Below are 22,453 nucleotides of genomic sequence, written 5' to 3'. Positions count from 1 at the left end.
GAGCAACTGGACTCATTGAATTGGGAATCAGCACAGTCAAGAAAGCCATCACTATGTTGGAATTCTGGATTGCATCTGTAGTTGATGAATGTATTAGAGAGCTATCCAAGCAATGTCTATTGACTGAAAAAAGCAATGATTGTAATTATAAACATTTTTCATATTCATTGAGCTTCCACAAAGATATCCATTTAGTATAGCAAAACATGGAACTTAAAATTAAAAGAACAGTTTGAATCTGATTTGTCCACTTATTAGTTTGTGTGATACTGAGTGGGGCACTTTTAAGTCAGTATTAACTAGCAAATCAAACTCTCTCAGACTCAGTTTCCACACCTATAAAATGGTGATTGTTATTAACAACTTTTCTCCTACCTCTGTTTTAAAGATCATGATGTGATATGCCATTTTAAAACAATGAAGCATTACATAGATGGTAATGATAATTATTATTATCATGTTAATTATTATTACTGCAATAAATCTGGAGTTCTAAACTAGGCACAATGTATTATTTTGCTAAGGGCATTCCAAGATGTTGCTTTTCCTTTGTATTCTTCTATGTTTCATTTTATACACTGAAAAACACTATTCTGTGGAATGAATTCTCCCATAAAATAGAAGAGGATAGCAGACTGAATTAAAAGCCAGAATTCTACAATCCATTGTTTACAAAAAACACATTTAAAGCAGTTATACATACAGAGTGAAGGTAAAGGGCTGAAGCAAAATCTATTATGCTTCAGGTGAAATAAAAAAAAAACAAACCAGCAATAGCAATCCTGATTTCAGATCAAGTAAAACAAAGATAGATCTAATTAAAAGAGATAAGGAAAGAAACTATATCTTGCTAAAGGGGACCATAGATAATGAAGCAATAGCAATACACCTAAACATATATTCATCAAGTGGTATAGCATTCAAATTTCCTAGAGGAGAAGTTAAGAGAGATGCAAGAAGAAATATATAGCAAAACTATACTAATGGGGAATCTCAAGCTTACTCTCTCAGAACTAGATAAATCAAACCACAAAATAAATAAGAAAGAGGTTAAGGAGGTAAACAGAATATTTAAAAAGTTAGGTGTGATAGATCTTTGGAGAAAATTGAATGGACACAGAAAGAAGTTTACTTTTTTTTCTCTGCAATTTATAGAACCTATACAAAACATGACTATGTATTAGGATACAAAAACCACAAAATCAAATGTAGAAAGGCAGAAATTATAAATGCATTTTTTCAGATAATGATGCAATCACATGCAATATAAGGTCAGAAGAAAATAGACCCCAAATTAATTAGAAATTAAATAATCTAATCCTAAAGAATAATGGATAAAACAACAAATTATTGACACACTCAACAACTTCATCCAAGAGAATGACGATAATGAGACAACATATCAGAATTTGGGGGATACAGCCAAAGCGATTCTGAGGGGAAATTTTATATTTCTAGATGCTTACTTGCATAAAATAAAGAGAAGTTCAATTAATTGGGCTTACAACTAAAATAAAAAGCTAGGAAAAGAACAAATTTAAAAATCTCAATTAAATACCAAATTTGAAATTCTGAAAATTAAAAGGGGAGATTAATAAAATTAAAAGTAAGAAAACTATTGAATTACTAAATAAAACTAAAAGTTCTTTTTATGAAAAAAATTAACAAAATAGGTAAACCTTTAGTTAATTTGATTAGAAAAAGGAAAGAAGAAAATCAAATTGTTAGTCTCAAAAAATGAAAAGGGAGAACTTTCTACCAATGAAGAGGAAATTAAAGAAATAATTAGGAGTTATTTTGTCTAACTACATGCCAATAAATTTAATAATCTAAATGAAATAGAAGAATAGCTACAAAAATATAGATCGCCCAGGTTAACAGAAAAGGAAATAATTTATTTAAATAGTCTCATTTAAGAAAAAGGAATAGAATTAACTCCCTAAGAAAAAATTTCCAGGGTCAGATGGATTTACATGTGAATTATACCAAACATTTAAAGAACAATTAACTCCAATATTATAGAAACTATTTGAAAAAAAAAATAGGGAAAGAAAGAATCCTACTCAATTCCTTTTATGACACAGATAAGATGCTGATACCCATTGTGACCTGCTTTCTAGAGCCCCCAAATTAGGGTGTCACACTGTACCGTTGCTTTCTAGAGCCCCCACACCTTTGTGATTAAAATATCCTGCTTTCTAAAACCCCCAAGTTGGGGTAACAAAACATACTATTGCTTTCTAGAGCCCTCATACTGGGGTGATTAAAATATCCCTTCCTAGTGGAGAAGTGATGAAGTGGGACTCCTGAGGATGGTGGAAAAATGGAGTCTGTTTGTTTCAAGAACTCTCCCCTTTATATAATTTAAGAAAAACAACACTACACATGTGGGACCACATAAACAACTTGTTATTATACATAGTTTGCCACCTGGCATCATATCCACCTGCTATCACTCTGCTTCGATCACAACACAGGTTGTCATGGCCTCCTGACTTCTCAGGAAGGCAGAGAGACTTTAGGGGAGATGGGGAGCTGAACCAGACATTGTTAGCAGGTTCCCTCTGGGTTAAGGGTCTTATGTCTCTCCTAGAGTTATCCACTGACTGTAACACTCTACAAATACCTAAAGTAGGTATGTTAAAAACAGAGAAAGAAAATTATAGAGCAATTTCCCTAATGAATATTGATGCAAAAATCTTAAATAAAATATTAGCAAAAAGAGTATAGAAAGTCATCCCCAGGATAAAAACACTATGACCAAGTAGCATTTATATCAGTAATGCAGGGTTGCTTCAATATTAGGAAAACTATTAGCATAACCAATATATCAATAATCAAACTAATTATGATTTTTCATAATTATCTCAAGAGATATAGAAAAAGCATTTGATAAAATCCAGCACCTATTCCTATTAAAAATACTAGAAAGTATAGGATAAATGGACTTTTCTTTAAAATGATCAATAGCATCTATTTAAAATCATTAGCAAGCATCATATGTAATGGGGACAAACTAGAACCATTCCCAGTAAAATCAGAAGTGAAACAAGGCTGATCACTATCACTATTACTATTCAATATTGTATTAGAAATGTTAGCTTTGACAATAAAAGAAGAAAAAGAGATTAAAGGAATTAGAGTAAGTCATGTGGAAATCAAATTATCACTCTGCAAATGATATGATGATATGTAACCCTAGAGAATCCACTAAAAAACTACTAGAAACAATTCACAATTTTAGCAAAATTGCAGGATACAAAATAAATCCACATAAATCATCAGCATTTTTATACATTACCAACAAAGTCCAACAGCAAGAGATACAAACAGAAATTCCATTCAAAATAACTGTCAATAGTATAAATTATTTGGGAATCTATCTGCCAAGGAAAAACCAGGAACTATATGAACACAACTACAACACATTTTCCACACAAATAAAGTCAAATCTAACAACTGGAAAAATATCAAGTGCTCATGGATAGGCTGAGCTAATATAATAAAAATAATAATACTAACTAAACTAATTTACTTATTTAGGGCCGTACCAATCAAACTCCCAAGAAATTATTTTACAGACCTAGAAAAAAATAATAACATAGTTCATCTGGAAGAACAAAAAGTCAAGAATTTCAATGAGAATTAATGAAAAAGTGTCAATGAAGGTGGCCTAGCTATAGCAGAGGTCATCAAAACCATTTGGTCTGGCTAAGAAATAAAGTAGTCGATCAGTGGAATAGGTTAGGTTCACAGGACAAAACAGTTAATAACTATAATAATCTAGTGTTTGCCAAACTCAAAGACCCCAGCTTTTAGAATAAGAACTCCCTATTTGACAAAAACTGCTGGGAAAATTGGAAACTAATATGGAAGAAACTAGACACTGACCCACACTTAACACCACATACCAACAAAAGGTCAAAATGGGTTCATGATTTCAATATAAAGAGTGATATTATAAGTAAATTAGAAGAACATAGGATAGTTTACCTCTCAGTTCCATGGAGAAGGAAGGAATTTGTGTTCAAGGAAGTACTGGAACTCATAATTGAACACCAACTAGATAATTTTGATTATATTAAGTTAAAAAGTTTTTGTATAACAGAACTAATGCAGACAATAGAAGGGAAGCAATAAACTGGGAAAACATTTTTATATTCAAAGGTTCTGATAAAGGCCTTGTTTCTAAAATAGAGAATCAGCTCAAATTTATAAGAATTCAAGCCATTCTCCAATTGATAAATAGCCAAAGGATATGGAAAGACAATTTTCAGATGAAGAAATTAAAACCATATCTAATTATTTGAAAAGATACTCTAAGTCACTACTGATCAGAGAAATGTGAATAAAGACAACTCTGAGATACCACTACATACCCCTCAGATTGGCTAAGACGACAGGAAAAGATAATACCAAATGTTGGAGGGGAAGTGGGAAAACTGGGACACTAATACATTGCTGGTGGAGTTGTGATTAGATCCAACCATTCTGGAGAGGAATTTGGAACTATGTTCAAAAATTTATCAAACTGTGAATACCCTTTGAACCAGCAATGTTGGCTTATATTCCAAAGAGATATTAAAGAAGGGAAAGGGACCCACATGTGCAAAAATATTTGTGGCAGCTCTTTTTGTAGTGGCTAGAAACTGGAAATTGAATGGATGCCCATCAATTGGAGAATGGCTGAATAAGTTATGGTATATGAATGTGGTGTTCTATAAGAAATGATCAGCAGGATGATTTCAGAAGAGGCCTGGTGAGACTTACATGAACTGATGTTAAGTGAAGTGAGTAGAACCAGGAGATCATTATACATGATAACAAGATTATATGATGATCAATTCTGATGAACATGACTATTTTCAACAATGAGATGATTGATACCAGTTCCAATGATCTTGTGATGAAGAGAGTTAACTACACCCAGAGAAAGAACTGTGGGAACTGAATGTGGATCATAACAACATTCTCACTCTTTTTGTTGTTGTTTGCATTTTGTTTTCTTACTCATTTACTTTCCTTTTTTATCTGATTTTACTTGTCCAGCAAGTGAATTATATAAATGGTTACACATATTAGATTTAATATATATTTTAACATGTATAACATATACTGGATTCCTTTCCATCTAGGAATGGGGGTGGAGAGAAGAAGGGAAAAATCTGAACACAAGGCTATGTAAGAGTCATTGTTGAAACATTATCCATGCATATGTTTAAAAAATAAAAAACTTTAAAAATATTATAAAATATGAAAAATATTACAAAAAAAGAAAAGAAAAACACTATTCCAAAAAACTTTTCCACCAAAGAAGTCCATGACTTAAAAAAAAAAAAAGGTTAAAAAACTCTAGGTACTGGAGGGTCTTTCTTGCGTCTTTCTTATTTGTGTTTGCTATTGTATTTGCATTTTTAATGGACTATCTTAATTATTGAGTCATAAGGAACATGGAAATTTAGTTAAATTGTAGTAAATAGAATGAGGTGATTTTTTCAGGATACACACTAATGTGTGCTCCTCTCAGAATTTTCTAGAGGCCAAAGTGACCTTTTATATTTCTTCATATCTTAGTAAGTATATGATTTCTGCTATTATCTTAGTTGTTCTTTTATGGTTCATGATTTTATGTGCCTCTGAATAGACAGTGAGGGAAGACTTGATCAATTATTAAATTTTCAACTTGAATTGGACCCTAAGTCATTTATGATTATAAAGTACTTGTAACATTTAATGTGACAGTTATTTATCATGTTGATTTAAAAAATATATTTATTAAAAGGGTAGTTTGTTCACAATTATGTGCTGAGAGCCATGGCTATAATGACAAAAATGAAATAGTTTTTCCCCAGAAATCATTTGTATCTTATTGGACTAGTGTAACATATGCACAAATAATTAGAATATATATGTATATGGAAATGTATGTTAATGTTAATAATTTATTTTTGGAAAATGTTAATAACTGGACATCCAAGAAGATGTCTTTATTTTTGTAAATTTTAATAAACCAATTAAAAAGTTGCTGCTTCTATTTGAATTGTTTGTGAAAATGCTTTTGTCCCCCTGAAGCATGGTCTTTTTGTTCCTATTCTTGTTTTTCACATTGTGAAAATTTCACATAGTATAGAACTCCGATCTTTTTAGCTCTGTTCTGGTAGTTTGCTCACTTTCCTCCTTTTGATGTATGCTTTTCACACTTGTTCTCAGGCTCCTCTTCATGTGCCTTTCTCTTCTTTCCCTTCTTGGTATGTCCTTTTTCTTGTTCTTTGGATTTGGAAAATACCTTTTCACTAAGTTCTTTGGGAATTCTGATTGTTGAAAAATTTCTGGCTTTAGCTTTGTTTAAGAACTTCTTGTATTTAGCAATTTTTTCATCCAGAGCTTTAATAACTGCTTTGCTGCTAATTTCCACATTTCCTTGGGATGCCTGGTTTAATTCTTCATGATCTTCTTTAGACTATTGTTATTCCTCTTCCTTCTCCTCCTCTTCTCCAAAGGAGATATCAAATTCTCTGTCACTATCTGAGATCTCCATAGGGAACAGATCTCCTATAAATTGAGACACAAGATTGATCTTGCCAAAGTTCTGTCGAACACATGTCAGGAGCTCTCATTTCAGCATTTGTGTGAGTGCTCTCTTTCCTCTTTCCTTTCAGCCACAAGTGACATCTAGAATGGTGACACCTAAGCTATGTTTTAAAGGAGCTGGGGATTCCATGAGGTATAGATGAATAGACACAATTCTAGACATGAAAGCCCCCTTATGCAAAAAAGATAGGGTGAAAGATAAAATGTTACATATGAGGAATGATATGAAAAAAATTGCAAAGGGAGATTGGAACCATACCTGGTATTGCCAAGTTCAAGATTTTATATTTTGTCCTAGAGGAAATATGTAGAGAGTTACAAAGAAAGTCACTGTGGGTAGGATTGGGTAAGAAATGTAGGTTAAATCTATGCTTTAGGAATATCAAGATGGCACCTGATTGGAAGATTGGTAGAAGAAGACAAAGGCTGGAAATTGTATACTAATTAGGGAGCTGATAAAAGAGTCCAGAGAGATAAAAAGAAGCTTAGAGTTAAATTTTAAATTGAAGGGATAGGAGGAATGTCATAAAGGTGAAACTGTGAAACTGACAAGGCTTGGCAATTGACTGAATCTAGGGGATTGAGAAAGAGGAAACAGCTATAGTTATGAGCCTGGGTACAGAAAATCCCATCCGAAAAGCAGCTAATTCCAGCTTCTGACCAAGAAGGTGTGGTAAGCAATGAATTGCTAAAATGCTCCCATGTTCACTTCTGGGCAACCATAAAATAGCAGCAAAGACAGATTCTGGAGCAGTAAAACCAACATAGAGATGGGGTGAAACAATCTTTTAGCCCAAGAATCTTGGAGAATTATTAAAAGGGATCCTCCTCACTTGAGTAAAGGAATGATGCAGTAAAAGACAAGAAATTGCCCAATGAACCATCAGCAAACCTCACCTTAGCAAAAAAACAAAACAAAACAAAACAAACAAACAAACAAACAAACAAAAAAAAAAAAAAAACGGAGATCCTAAGCCCCAGGGGGTAGGGTAAGTGACCACCTTCCATGTGCCTTGGCAAAACCAGCTCTAGGAATCACCACATGCTATGAGATAACCCTGATCAAACAGGCATCCTGCAGTGGCCAGTCTTCCACATGCCTCAGCATAACCCTGGGAAATTGGTCATCTTCTATAAGCAAGACTTACACTTGCTACAACATCTCCCCAGGCAAGCAGGAAGGATCCAGTTTAGGCCATGGTAAATACAGAAATCCTACCTGGTCACAGTCCACACCAGACACAACTATTAAGACCCCAGTTCAACACCAGGTAAGCTATCAGACCTATATGCTCCAGTAGTGCCAGATATCCCTCACGCCACCACCTTAGACAGATCCCAGACGTCCATCATCGATCTTAGGGCAAAATCAACACATTCATCAAGTAAATCAAAAGCTTTGATTTCTTCATCTGAAAAAAAAAAAAAAACAAAAAACCTTTTCATACCCTTTGACCATTTATCAGTTGGGGAATGGTTTGTGTTCTTATAAATCTGACTTCTTTTATTGCTATAGCTATAATTTTAATACTATATTGAATAATAATGGTGAGAATGAACATCCTTGCTTCATCCTGATTTTATTTGGAAGAATTACAACTTATTCCCATTACAGATAATGCTTCCTGATGGTTTTAGGTAGATACTACTTATGATTTTAAGCAATGTTATCTTCATTCCTATGCTCTTTAATGTTCACAATAGGATTGGAGGCTGTATGTTGTCAAAAATTTTATAGCATCTATTGAAATAATCATATAATTTCTGTTGGTTTGCTTATTGATATGTTCAATAATTACTAATGATTTTCTAATCTTAAACTAACCCCGAATTCCTGGTATAAACTTCACTTGGTTATTGTATATAATCCTTGTGATATATTACCATAATAGCTTTGTTAATATTTTCTTTAAAATTTTTTCATCATTGTTCATTAGGAAAATTGTTCTGCAACCAAAAAAAATTCTAAAAATGAACAAATTAAAAATCCCCAATTGAAGATCAAATTAAAAAATCTTAAAAAATCAAAAGTGAGATTAATAAAATTGAAAGTAAAATGAACTCTTGAGCTAATAAATAAAGTAGCTGGTTTTAAGGACAAAAAAATAAGATTAATAAACCAATGGTTTATTTGATTTAAAAAAGAAAGAAAGAAGAAACACAAATATTTAGAATCCAAAATTAAAAGGGTGAAATCATCACTGATGAAGAAGAAATTAAGGAAATTAGGAAATATGTTACTTATATGCCAATAAATCTGACAACCTATGAGAAATAAACGAATACCTATAAAAATAAATAACCTAGATTAAAATATCAGGAAATAACTTAAATAACACCTTAGAAAAAGAAGTTGATCAAGCTATTAATAAACTCATTAGGGAAAAATTCTCAGCATTAGATGGATTCATCACTTAATTCTACCAAAAGTTCAAAGAACAATTTATTTCAAGCTTTCTACAGACATATGAAGAAGTGCTCTAAATCACTTGTGATTAGAGAAATACAAATTAAAACAACTCTAAGATACCATCTCACCCCTAACAGATTGGCCCAAAAAAGGAAAGTGATAATATTGGAAAGGATGGGGAAAACCAGGATGCTAAGGCACCATTGGTAGAGTTGTGAACTGATCAAAAAATTCTGGAGAGCAATTTAGAACTATACCCAGAGGGGAACCAAACTGTATAGATCCTCTGATCTTCCAACACCACTATTAGGTTTATATTCTAAAGATATCAGATAAAAGGAAAAAGGATCTGAAAAAAGGAAAAAAGGATCTACACGTGCAAAAGTATTTCTAGCAGCCCTTTCTGTGATGACAAAATATTAGAAATTGAGGGGAAGCTCATCAATTAAGGAATGACTGAACAAATAGTAGTATATGAATATAGTGAAATACTATTGCACAATAAGAAATGATAAACAGGCAGATTTCAGAAAAACCTGGAAAGACTTGCAGAAATTGATACAAAGTGAAATGAGCAGAACTAGAAAAATATTATATATAATATCAGCAACATTGTGTGATGATCAATAGGAATGATTCAGCTCTTCTTCATATCACAATGATTTTAGACAAATAAAAAAAAGACTTTACATAGGAAAATGTTATCAATAGCAAGATCAAGACTCATTGGACTCAAAATGCTGATCAAAGTCTTTTTTTTCCCACTTACTTTATTCTTTCTCATGGCTTTTCCTCCTCTTGATCTGTTTCTTCTTTCACAGCTATGGGTAACATGGTCAAAATACTGTAAAAACGAATGCTAAAACATTACTTGTCATGTAATTGAAGGGAAAATAAAATGCTATTAAGAAAGAAAAAAAGAAAGGCAGCAAAGCAGGCAGGCAGGAAGAAAGGAAAGCAGGCAGGAAAAATGTTAAGTCATAGTTTCAGCCCTTTACAGGAAGGAAGGAGAGAGGGAGGGAGGGAGGGAGGAAAGAGGGAAGGAAAGAAAGAAGGAGAGAGGGAGGGAGGAGGGAGGGAGGAAGGAAGGAAGGTGAGAAGGAGAGAGGGAGGGAGGGAGGGAAGGAAAGGAGGGAGGAAGGAAGGAGAGAGGGAGAGAGGGAGAAAGGAAGGGAGGGAGGAAGGGAGGGAGGGGGGAAAAGGAAGGGAGGGGAGAAAAGGGAGGGAGAAAGGGAGAGAGGGAGGAAGAAGGGAAGGAGGGAGGGAGGGAAGGAAAGGAGGGAGGAAGGAAGGAGAGAGGGAGAGTGGGAGAAAGGAAGGGAGAGAGGAAGGGAGGGAGGGGGGAAAAGGGAGGGAGGGAGAAAAGGGAGGGAGGAAGGGAGAGAGGGAGGAAGAAGGGAAGGAGGGAGGGAGAGAGGGAGGAAGAAGGGAAGGAGGGAGGGAGAGAGAGAGAGGAAGAAGGGAAGGAGGGAGGGAGAGAGGGAGGGAGGGAGAAAGGGAGGAAGAAGGGAAGGAGGGAAGGAGAGAGAGAGGGAGGGAGAAAGGGAAGAAGAAGGGAAGGAGGGAGAGAGGGAAGAAAGAAAAGGAAAGAAAGAAAGAAAGAAAGAAAGAAAGAAAGAAAGAAAGAAAGAAAGAAAGAAAGAAAGAAAGGAAAGAAAGAAAGAAAGAAAGAAAGAAAAGAAAAAGAAAGAAAGAAAGAAAGAAAGAAAGAAGAAAGAAAAGAAAAAAAAAAAAGAAAAGAAAAGAAAAGAAAAAAGAAAGAAAAGGAAAAAAAGAAAAAAAGAAAGAAAGAAAGAAAGAAAGAAAGACACAGACCCCTAACTTTACTCTCTATTTCTTGTGCAGAGGACAAGCAAGGCAAAAAAGAGTGGGGAAGAAATCAACAGGATAATTTTGTTGTATACTTGAAAGGAGCAGCAAGTTGTATACAAGAAATTTGTAGTTTCATATGTCATGATCTTTTTTTATTGCATTATACTATGGACATGATTTGCCCTGCTCTCCCCCCTCAATATCACTGGCAACAGAAAAGGAAAAGTTTGGAGGAGAGATAAGTATGAATTCTATTTTACATATTTTTTTGGAATGTCTTTGAATATTGGTATGCAGATATCTGATGGCAATTGGTTATACGGAACTTAACTTCAGAAGCGAGATTAAGGCTTGAGTTATAGATTCGAAATTATCTCAACAGAGGTACCAATTGAATTCAAGGAAATTTATGAAACCAGCAATGGACAGAGTGTAGAAAGACAAGACAAGCCAATGCAAGATGGAGCAAGAAAGAGCTCTAGATAATGCCAATTACTAACAGAGGAGAGAATAATTAGAATATATTGTTGTACATATGGGTTGTCTTATTCATTAGTATGTGTATTCCTCTAGAGCAGGGAGTAGTTTACTTTTCTTATTTTATTCCAGTATTTAGCTCAGGGCTTTGGACAGATTTGAATACTTAATTTATGTGCATTCATTGATTCATTCATTCAAGGTGATAATTATTTAACAAATAAATAGAATATAAGTAGAGCAAAGAAAGAATAGTGTCCTGAAGACAAGGGGGAGGGGAGAGATATGCTGCTGTGATTTAAGAAGGATGAAGATTAACAAGAAGTTATAGGATTTAGCAGTTGAGATTAATTCTAAGAAAAAGTCAATACAATATACAAAGGTACATATGGATTATGAAAAAAGTATTTCATTTTAAGAAAGTTTCAATCTACTTAGAGAGAGGTTGAGAAAATGTGAAAGACTAAAAATATAGGTGACATCAGCCACAATATCATTAGTGACTAGAGATGGAAGCAATCAGTACTTGGGAGAAATGAGAGAAGATACATTTTCTAAATTAGGTATCGAGAAGACCAGTATAGTAATTCAAGCTTAATAGTGAAAAACAATAATATACTCATGAGCCATATAGTATTTGATAAAGAGAAGTTAACTCAAGCATAAAAAAGTATAAATAAAGATACAATACTGATTTGAGTAATCAAGTTTTCCCTCTGACTCCACATTCCCCACTGGCAACCCTTGTTCACACTAAGGTACCACATTATTATTACCCTCACATCTCACCAAATCCAGAAACACCAATTAACTCTTCATAGTCTCAGCCAATTATACCTCACACACCAGGAAGTTATGCCAGTAGTTAAAGAATTGAGAATTAATTCCCAGACCTGACCTAATTACAATCTAGCCTTTCTAGTTTCTTGAAGAACTAGCTCAACCTGTATACAGTAGATACTACTTTTACCAAAACATCATAGAAGAGGTAGCATCAGACCTGGTCTTTGAAAAAACAGAAAAAAAAAGTTAATAGAAATATGGAAGAAGTCAATTTGAGTCTGAGAGCAATGTGCAAAATGATGGAAGTATTAGAGATTCAAATAGTCATAGAATATTTGGGGTGAATGGGAAATCAATTATTATTTAAGCAGCACTGAAAAGGAATTCTCTCTACATTCTGTACTAATAGTCATCTCTTTCCTCTCTCTTTATATTCTAAAACACCAAAGGTTATCTAGATTTGTTTAAAGATTTTCATTGATGAAAACACATGACATTTTAAGGAAGCCAAATTCACTTTCAGGGAGTTTTTTAATTGTTAGGATGTTCCTTTTACAAAAAGGTGAAATCTGTTTCTCTTCTAGAAATAAAAAAAGAATCTTGTTCTGTTTCAAGGTTGATGGTACAATACAGTGTTGTAAAATGAGGCTCAAAAAGCAAACTGGAACCAAATTGTGGAGGCTTATGAATTCAGGTTAAGATTGCATTTTGTTTAATAAACAACAGGATACCACTGAACATTTCTGAGCACGGGAACGAGAGGTCAAACCATTACTTTTAGAAGATCACTTTTATAGTTGTAAATGGATAGAGGCATCAAGGTAGAAAGAGCAGTTCAGAATCAATTACAAAAAATTCAACTCTATAAATCAAGATTGGTAGCAGCAATAATAACAGTAGTACTTGCCAAATGATTGGGAAGGAGGGAATGGTGATTAGGAAGAGGAACTGTGCAATGATTTTTTTTCCCCAAAAATTTATTTTATTTGAAGAAATGGAATAAACAAAAAGAAAAACAGAAAAGCAATACAAAACAAAATTAAACAAAAGGCATGTGCCCAGAAGAACATTAGGAAGGATTCAAAATATATAACAACAAATATCAATTTAAGAAACATATATATCTATACTTTCTTAAAGTATACATTATATTGTTCTAATTAATATTAATAATATATTCTTCTAATTAGTAGAAGAAATTATATTCATGAGTGTCCATCTTTTCTTGAATTCCTTGAAAATTGTTCTTTTGTTCTCTGTTGCATATCTTGTTTACTTTATTCTTTTCCCCTCTATTTCCTCCCACCACCATCATAAAGGGCTGAAACTCTTTAAAGATACGCTTGAATCAGACAACCAAGCACTTCAGGCTAATTACCTATTGGACAATGATTCTATTAGTATATATTTGGAAAAATGGCCCTTCTCACTTTTTCTGTGCTGACTCACATTTGGTGTATACACATAATCCTAGGAAAGATTAGAGGGTGGTGTGAGATGAGCCAGATTCACTTTTTAGCAGGACACGAGGAGGAGAAAGGTTGGTGACGAGCCAGTGGCAGTTTGTCTGTCTTCTTCACTTCTTCCCCTAAAGACCAACGACTTTTACTTATCCTGACTCCAGCTGTTCTTGAGGCCTCCAGGGAGCTAGCCCGCATTAACACACCACCCTCAAACAGGCTATAATTAAGAAATGATATAAATGATATATTTATATATACAAGTGATATACATCCATACAAACACATAGACACAGACATAACTCCCTTTCACCCCCCCCTCCAGGTAAGAAAAGATACATTTGTATATACAATTGGGGATAAGTCCACACACACACTCATACACACATACCCCACATACATACATCTTTCCTATTCCTGTTAACTCTTTCATTAAATTCTGCTCCATAACCACTTTCTATTTATTACCTCCCCACACCCAGGGATCCCTTCCTTGTCTTCTTCCTATTGGAATCTTTACAAACTGTTAAGTCATTAGAGTTGATAGAGACAATAATTATCTAATTTAGCATGGTTCAGTATCACTGATTTGATCTTACAAGGAGATGTTTTGGGCCAGAACCTGAAACAAGGTACTAAGTAGAACTAATTGATACAATGCTTGTGTTCACACCTTTACTCATTGGAGTTCACATGATTCACAAAGCAAACTTTGTAACTGTGAATTCACACCTCCCTTAGGTGTGCCTCCAGAAGGAGGAGTCAACATTTGGGAGATGATATATAAGAAGCGGACTCAGTCAGGAGTTCAGCTGAATTTAGATTGAGAAGGAGCGTCAAGTGAGTTCAGCCAGAAGCCCTCTCTGAGTGAGGAGTTTTACTTCGGAACATTGACTGGGGTCGGAGAGGAGCACTCTGGGAGATTGGGAGCCAGAAGCCCGCTCCCAGAGGCAAAACAGATTCACCTTTGTGCTGGCTGGGCTGAAGGACCAATCTTTGGATTTGGAGACATTCAGAGGGAGCTCTTGAAACCAAGCAGAGAGATAGGCCTCTAAACTAACCGGGCTATATTGGAGGCAATAAAAGATCTGAACTTTGATCACCTAGCTGCATTTTGAGGTGATTATTACTTTCAACTGCAACTAAGGCTGCCTCCAGAAAACCTCCCTGAGAAACCTTTATTCTCTAGAGAGTTCTATGAACTCTAGAGTTCTTATTCAAGAACTCTCTAGTTCTCTAGAGAGAACTATTATTTTAAAAGAAGATAATCACCACATCTTCCCTTATCTTTTGCTTCCCCATCCCTTTCCCATTATTTCTTTATAGATTTTGGAAGGTGCTGTACCCTTCATGGGTGTTGCCTATTGAACCCATTTGGTTTTCAGAACTACAAGCTCCCTTCCCCCCTCCAAGCTATTGTGTCTATTCTTCCTCTATACCTCCTTTGTATAACATGATCACTATGTTTATCTTTATTCTTCCAATCTTTCTTTTGAGCTTTCCCTATTGTTGATATAAATCTTAAACATAACTTATACATTCCCATGTAGAAAAAAAATAATTTGTTCATGTTTAAACAGTTTGTCCATTTTGTGTTCCTTAAAATTGTTCTTTGATACTGGCTCTTATATGTTAAATTTTCTGTTAAGTTCATTGAATGTGTAGATTGTCCATTTTTTCTCATTGAAAAGTATATATAATTTTGATATATTTAGACTTGGGCCTACTTCTTTTGCTTCTCTGTAAATATCATTCCAAGACCTGTGTTCTTTTGCTGTAGCTACTACTAAATTTTGTACAATTCTAATTGTAACTCTCAAATATTTGAATTATTTTTTCTTGATTTTTGCAAAATTTTCTCTTTGATCTGGGAGTTTTGAAATTTGGCAATAATAGTCCTGTGTGATTTCCACAAAGTATATATTTGAGGTGGTGATCGATGGATTTTTTTCTATTTCTACTTTTCCCTCATATTCAATCATTCTAGGACAATTTTCTAGGATTGTTTCCTGCTTTGTGTCAAGGTTCTCTTTTGGCCACAAATTTCTGGCAGTCCAATTATTCTTATATTTTCTCTTCTTGAACTGTTTCTCCAAATATATGGGGGTTTTTTAATTGAGTTGTTTCACATTCTGTTCTATTTTCTCATTCTTTAAAATCTTTTTTGTATATCTTGGTTTCTCACAGTTTCATTGACTTCCCCTTGACTAATTCTAATTTCCAAACAGTTATTTTCATCTTTGAAACATTGTACCTTCTTTTATAATTGGTTAACTTTTTTCATAATCTTGTTTTTCTTGGAAAGATTTATTTTTTTTCTTGAGTTTTTCCTCAGATTCTCTCATTTGATTTTTGAATTCTTTTTCGAGTTCACCTATAAATTCTCTCTGGTCAGGAAGCCATTTCACATTATACTTTGGGGTAGAAGCTTTTTTTTTTTTTAACTAAAGTATCCTTCTCTGAAAATGAATCCCATTCCTGTTCCCATAATATGTTTCAATAGTGAAGTTCTTTCTTCTTTGCTGGTTTATTTTTTTTTAAATAAGAAATATTAGTATAAGCCCTTTTAATTGTGGGATGGAGAAATGGTGCCGCAAACTTTCCTTCAGCTCTCCACTCTGACCAGAAACCCCAAACCAAGAACTTCTCCTCTTGTAAGTGCCCATAGCCAGGAGTGTCCCTGTCTCATTTTCTTTGCACTCACCATGTTCTGGTGCCTTCTCATTTAGGCCTGCATCTCAGCAGCACAGCTGGGCCTAGCATTCCCAATTAGCTGTAATTCATCCTGTCTTCCCAGATTCAAATACCCAACAACAAACAGTCCAGGAGGTTGAAATCTCTGTAGTTCCTTCAGCCACATCCAGCTAGCTCCAAGGGTTCCCCACTTGATATTTCTGAGGAGCTAACTCAAATATATTTGCATTTCAGACAAATTAATCACAGCCTGGTGCCTTTCTTCAGATATTCTCAGATTGTATCAGGAGAAACTTTGTTCTGCCCCAAGTCTTCTTGGTTTTTCACCAGTATATGTTCATCTTTAGGCACAAATTTGTTCTATATGTTTGGGAAATTGGGGGAGCTTGAAATTTATCAAACTATTCCGCCATCTTCACAGAATCCTCCTTAATGATTTTAAATAACTGAAAATGGTGGAATTTTTAAGACAAAATGAATGAGGAGGGGTTGGTCTTGGGAAGATATTTTGATTTTGAACATATTAAATTTAAGATATTGTAGGCCACTACAGATGAAAACATTCTGAAGATATTCAAATAGGTAAATATTCAACTAAAGTACTTTGAAAGGGGCTTTTAAAAAAGGTTGACACTAAATAAAGTTGTGGGAGTTATTTGGAGAGAGATGATAATCAATGCCTTGAAAGTCAATGAAATCACCAATCTGTGAATAAGCAGTTATCAAGACTAACTTCCAGGCATTGTGCTAAAGTAGTAATAATACAAAGAATAAATTACACAATATCTACTATTAAGATACTTCATTTCTATACACAATTTAACTGTCAGAGAAAGTGAAGAGAGAATGGAGGGCCAAAGATAGAACCTCCACTTAAAAGCCAATATTAAAATGGAGATCTAAAAAAGCAGATCAAAATTCAGTGGTGAAAGAGGAAGAAGAGCCAGAATGATTAGTTCTGTAAGTCTAAGGAACTGATAGCATCAAGATGGAGGATATAGTTAGCAGTGTCAAACAGAGCAGAAAATCCAAGAAAGATGAGGACTTGGAAAAGATTAATTAGATGTGGTGATCAAGGAGACATCAGCAACTTTAAGGAGTAGTTTCATAAGAGCTGAAACAAGATTGCAGGGAGATAAGGAACAAATAAGGCACTGAACCCATATTGAATAAGTGTCAGCGAGTATAACTCCTTTCAGAAGTTTGGCCATATGTATGGGGAGAGAAATAGAGTCATTGTTTTGGAGAGGATGGATAACAGGAACAAAGAAAGCTTTTGAAGCCTGGACATGTTTGTATGCACAAAGAGGCATTGAAAATGCATAAGAGACAAATGATCACTGGTCACATAACTAAATGTGTGAGCCAAGAGTAAAATCTAAGTGATTCTACACCCAGTGTATCCCATTTTTTTCACTACAAAATGCTAGTAATGAATAATGGGATCCTTATGTAGTAATGAAGATTCACATAGGCCTCAACAGATTAAATTTATATTTCAGTAATTGCATTATATTTTATGTATAACTAATTTCATCTACAGTTTTAGCAACTGAGAAGTAGAACAGAGAAGGTGGGGATTATCTAGCCTTGAAGAAATTACTTGGCTGAGATGACTGACAGACTGTAGAGAGTAATGATAGTTCACATTTAAATGGGGCATTTTATGGTTTCCATAGTGCTTAGATTCTCACTCTTGATGGAGGTGGGAAAAGAGCAAAATAATACTAAAGGTATTATTATTGTTATTATTACACTTTTTCAACAGCAACTATAATTTTCTTGGTATAGGAAACTTCTTTTGAGGAAACTCCCTCTACCGATGTATATCTGAAACTTCTCTGCAGCTACATTCTTAGAGATATACTATAGTCACTGAGGGGTACATCAGAGACTGAAAGGAATCCTAGGACTTCAGTCCTAACAGTTAACCAATAATGCCACATATATTATTTATCTTTTTCAAAGTACATATAGGTTTAGTGACCTGTTTACTTTTACATAGTGACTCTATTAGAGACAAGATACAATTCCACATCTTCTTCACTCCAAGTTTAGTAATCTATCTTCTATAACATTGCCTTTTATGATAATCAATCCATTTTTCCTCAACCTATGTAAAATATCTTGCCATAAACACTGCATTGAGGACTGATTCATCATCTTAAGTTATAAATGCTTTTAGTGTTGTTTATGACACTTCTCACATTGCAAGACATAATTGGAATTATGCTGTACCCTATTTAAATCCAATGTGAATCTTTTGATTGCCCTTTGGTCACTGAATATACTGATTCTTATGAGATCACAGTGTCCTATGATTCATGGCCATATTGCATCACCAGAAGAATATCTGTGTTTGAAATCTAACAGTGATAATTGACACTTACAAGCATTTGGAAAGTTTAAAATGTGCTTTAAATATATTGAGTCACTTGAGCCACATAACCCTCTGAAATAGTGTAAGTCTTGATATTCCTTTTGTCAAGTAAGGAAATTGAGATTCAGAAAGTTAAATATTTTGTCTGTGTTTATATAATTTGTAGTGTCAGAAGTGGAATTTAGACCCAAGGCTTACTGAACTTTCTGTAATAGAAAGAAGTTAGAATCATTAAAAATACTGCAGAATTGTGCATATAGATTCTTGTTGCATTATAATTATTTGTGTTGTGTCAAATTCTAGCCTATGAGTTACAAGTCTTAGCTAAGCTCTACATTTTTCCCAGAGCAGCTAAGTGGCACCATGAATAGATCCTTCAGTCTGAAGTTCAGAAGACCTGAGTTCAAATTTAACTTCAGATACTAGTTGTGTGACCCTGGGCAAGTCAATTTAACCTGTTTGCCACAGTTTCCCCATCAGTAAAATAAGATGCAAAAAGAAATGCCAAAGCACTCTAATATCTTTACCAGAAAGCCCCAGATGAGATCACAGAGAGCTGGATATGACTGAAATGACTGACTTAACATTTTTCCATTGTTTAGTATGGCATTCTGTATATAACATGCACTTAATAAATGATTTTTATGCTATAGTTCTTTGCACATTATTGTTGATTTTTATTATTATTCTCAATTATCCAATTACTAAGCACTTATTATGTATCATATATGCTGTATTTAACTGTTGAAGACACTTCACCTGAATACTCTCTCCCCTCTTACTTTTTAAAAATGGTATTTTGGTTTTTCCAAATACATGAAAATATAATTTTCAACATTGACTTTAGTAAAACATTATGATTGAAATTTTTTCCCTCCCTTCACTCCCTCTTCTCTTCATAAAAAGTAAGCAATATGATTTAGGTTCAATATGTGCAATCCTTTTAAACATATTTCCAAATTTGTCATGTTGTGTGAAAAAAATCATTTCCAAGGAGGGGGGGAACAAGAAAGAAAAAACAAATAAACAAAAATGTGAAAATATTATGCTCTATTCACATCCAGTCCCCATAGTTTCTCTGAGTGCAATTGGAATTTTCCATTCCAAGTTTATTGGAATTGTCTTGAATCACCTAAGTGTTGAGAAGAGCTAAGTCCATTACAGCATCATAGTTGATCATCACATAATCTTATTGCTACTATGTTGAGTATTCTCCTAGTACTGCTCTCTTCAGTCAGCATCAGTTGATATAGGTCTTTCCAGGCTTTTCTGAAATCAGTCTATTCATTATTTCTTTTAGAACAATAATATTCCATTATGTTCATATGCCTCAACTTATTCAGCCATTTTCTAACTGAGGAGCATCCATTCAATTTCCAATTCCTTGCCATTACAAAAAGAGCTGCTACAAATATTTTTGCGCAGATGAATGCTATTCCCTTTTTTATTATGTGTTTGGAACACAAATCCAGTAATAAGACTGCTGGATCAAATGGTATGCACAGTTTTATAGCCCTTTGGCCAAAGCTCCAAATAGTTCTCCAGAATGATTGAATCATTTCACACCTTCAACAACAATATATACTAGTGTTTTCCCTCATCCTCTCCAATATTAATCATTATCATTATCTTTTCCTGTCATATTAGTTAATCTGATAGGTATGAGGTGGTACCTTAGACTTCTCTTAATTTTCATTTCTCTTGTCAATAGTGATTTAGAGCATTTTTATATGACAAGAAATGGCTTTAGTTTCTGAAAATTATTCATATCCTTTGATGATTTATCAATTGTCCCCTTTTGTTTATAAAATGTAACTTTTTCCCTATTTGCCTCATACTTGTCTGACCACTACTACTTCATTTCCTTTGCTAGATCATCATTTATTCATATCTCTAACTCAAGAGGTTTATCCAAGTACTAGCCTAGTACTGAATGTAGGCCTTCTCTATAGTCTCAGTAATGATGAAGGGGGAGGGAAACTGTTCCCTTTACTGAAACTGTATTCCCTTTTGATCTGTGATCCCTTTTGGAGTCTCAGCCCCTCCTGGGGAAGGCATGTCCTCCCAGATAAGTTATCTTTCAGGGATGCCAGACCCTTTGATTCAATTAGACATCCTGGTCAAAAAGGACCCCTTTGAAGTGTTGTTGATTCCAGTAGGAGATCTGGACTGGATACTGATAAGCATCTAAACCTGTGAGCCTTGGCTTCCTGAAGCCTAAAGACTCCTTTTAAAGGGCAGTTTCTAAACTCACTTCTTGCAGAGGCCCAAAGCAACAATATGCCATGCCAAGGAATCTTTCTTTCTCCTTGGCATATCTGCCTGTGAGGACCCTCTGCCTTCTCTTCTTAGTGTCAGCCTCCATTTCCCTAATAGGATCTTGCCACTAAAGAAGTCATTCTCTTAGCAGAACTGGCTTCCTGTCCAACAATAAACTTTCATTTTTGCCAATTAATAATTCAGGGTTTCATGAATTCTTTCATGAAAAACCTGCACTGACCAAAAAGGGATTTTAACAACTCTCTAACTGCCACTAAGCTCAATATCAACAGCTCCCATAAGTTTATTTGTTATCATTATGTAGGTAACTCCCAGATCTTTTTGTCTATCAATCTGTTTCTTTTCCTCCCTCCCTTCCTCCCTCTTTTCCTCTCTCCCCCTTTCTCGTTCCTTCCCTCCCCCTCTCCCTCTCTTTCTCCTCCTCCTTCTCCTTCTCTCTCTCTCTTTTCTTCTCTCTCTCTCTCTCTCTCTCTCTCTCTCTCTTCTCTCTCTCTCTCTCTCTCTCTCTCCCTCATACAGACATTACCTTGCCCTTATCGCCTGTAGCAAACATAATTCCAATAGTTTTCCAATTAGTCTCTCACTTTATTCTCTTACCAGTTCTTTCCATTCTACACATCACTGAAAATGATCTAATATATAACTAAATATATATATGTGTATATATATACACATATATATATAAACTAATATATAACTAAAACAAAGATCTAATATATAATTCCACATTCAAACTACTTCAGTAACTCATATTGCCTCTATGATTAAATATAAAATTCTCTTTAATATCACATACAACCTCACCCCAACCCATCTCTCTAATCTTGTTGGACATTATGCCCCTTATCAAATTAGCTCTTTCTTTTCTTAACAAAGTTTTTTCATGAACTCCTTTTTCATTGACTATCTCCAGTGCCTGAAATGCATTCTCTACTTACTCCCATATAATAGAAAACTTCTCTTCATTTAACATGCAAATTAAACAGCATCTTTTGCATGAAAACTTTCCCACCTCCACCCCCCATGCTTTACTTCCCAAACTAACTTACTTATTCAATTAATATGTAAACATAAAATTTTTATGTGTGTAAATTATAAATGCAATTACATGCAAATTACAATTACTTACATATACCTATAGGTACTCTATATTTTAAATACAAATTAAATACATGCATATATAATGCATATATTTTAATGTATATTAATGTAATCCCAAAGCTTGGATTTAATAATGCTGATGTCAGTAAATTGAAAGGTGATTTTTGAAATGATAGATCACTCATAGATTATGTACTGTATATTAAAGAACCTCAATAATTCTACTTAGTACTTTTTTTTTTACATCTTCAAATAGCTTTAGAACCATTAGCTAATTATTTCTCACAACACCCTTGAGCAATAGGTAAGCGATTAAGTGTTATTATCTTCCCTTCATAGCTGAGTAAACTTAAAGATTCAGGAAAATCTAAATGACCTTACAAAGTCACTAAGAGGAGTAGAAGAAAATTCTTGTTCCAAAAATAGATGTCCCCAATTAGCAAGTAGCCTGTAGCTGGTGATCTC

The 22,453-nt window shown here is 34.3% G+C and overlaps 1 pseudogene; it reads left to right on the top strand.

Annotated features, from left to right (window-relative positions):
- Positions 1–7,788: 7,788 nt before the first annotated feature.
- LOC127538544 (DNA endonuclease RBBP8-like) overlaps positions 7,789–22,453 on the top strand; it is a 79,900-nt pseudogene continuing 65,235 nt past the window's right edge.

The sequence above is a fragment of the Antechinus flavipes genome, chromosome 5 (assembly GCF_016432865.1).
Source record: "Antechinus flavipes isolate AdamAnt ecotype Samford, QLD, Australia chromosome 5, AdamAnt_v2, whole genome shotgun sequence".
NCBI classification, from domain to species: domain Eukaryota; kingdom Metazoa; phylum Chordata; class Mammalia; order Dasyuromorphia; family Dasyuridae; genus Antechinus; species Antechinus flavipes.
Note: the sequence above shows the minus strand (reverse complement) of the source record. Positions and strands in the feature narration are given on the sequence as shown.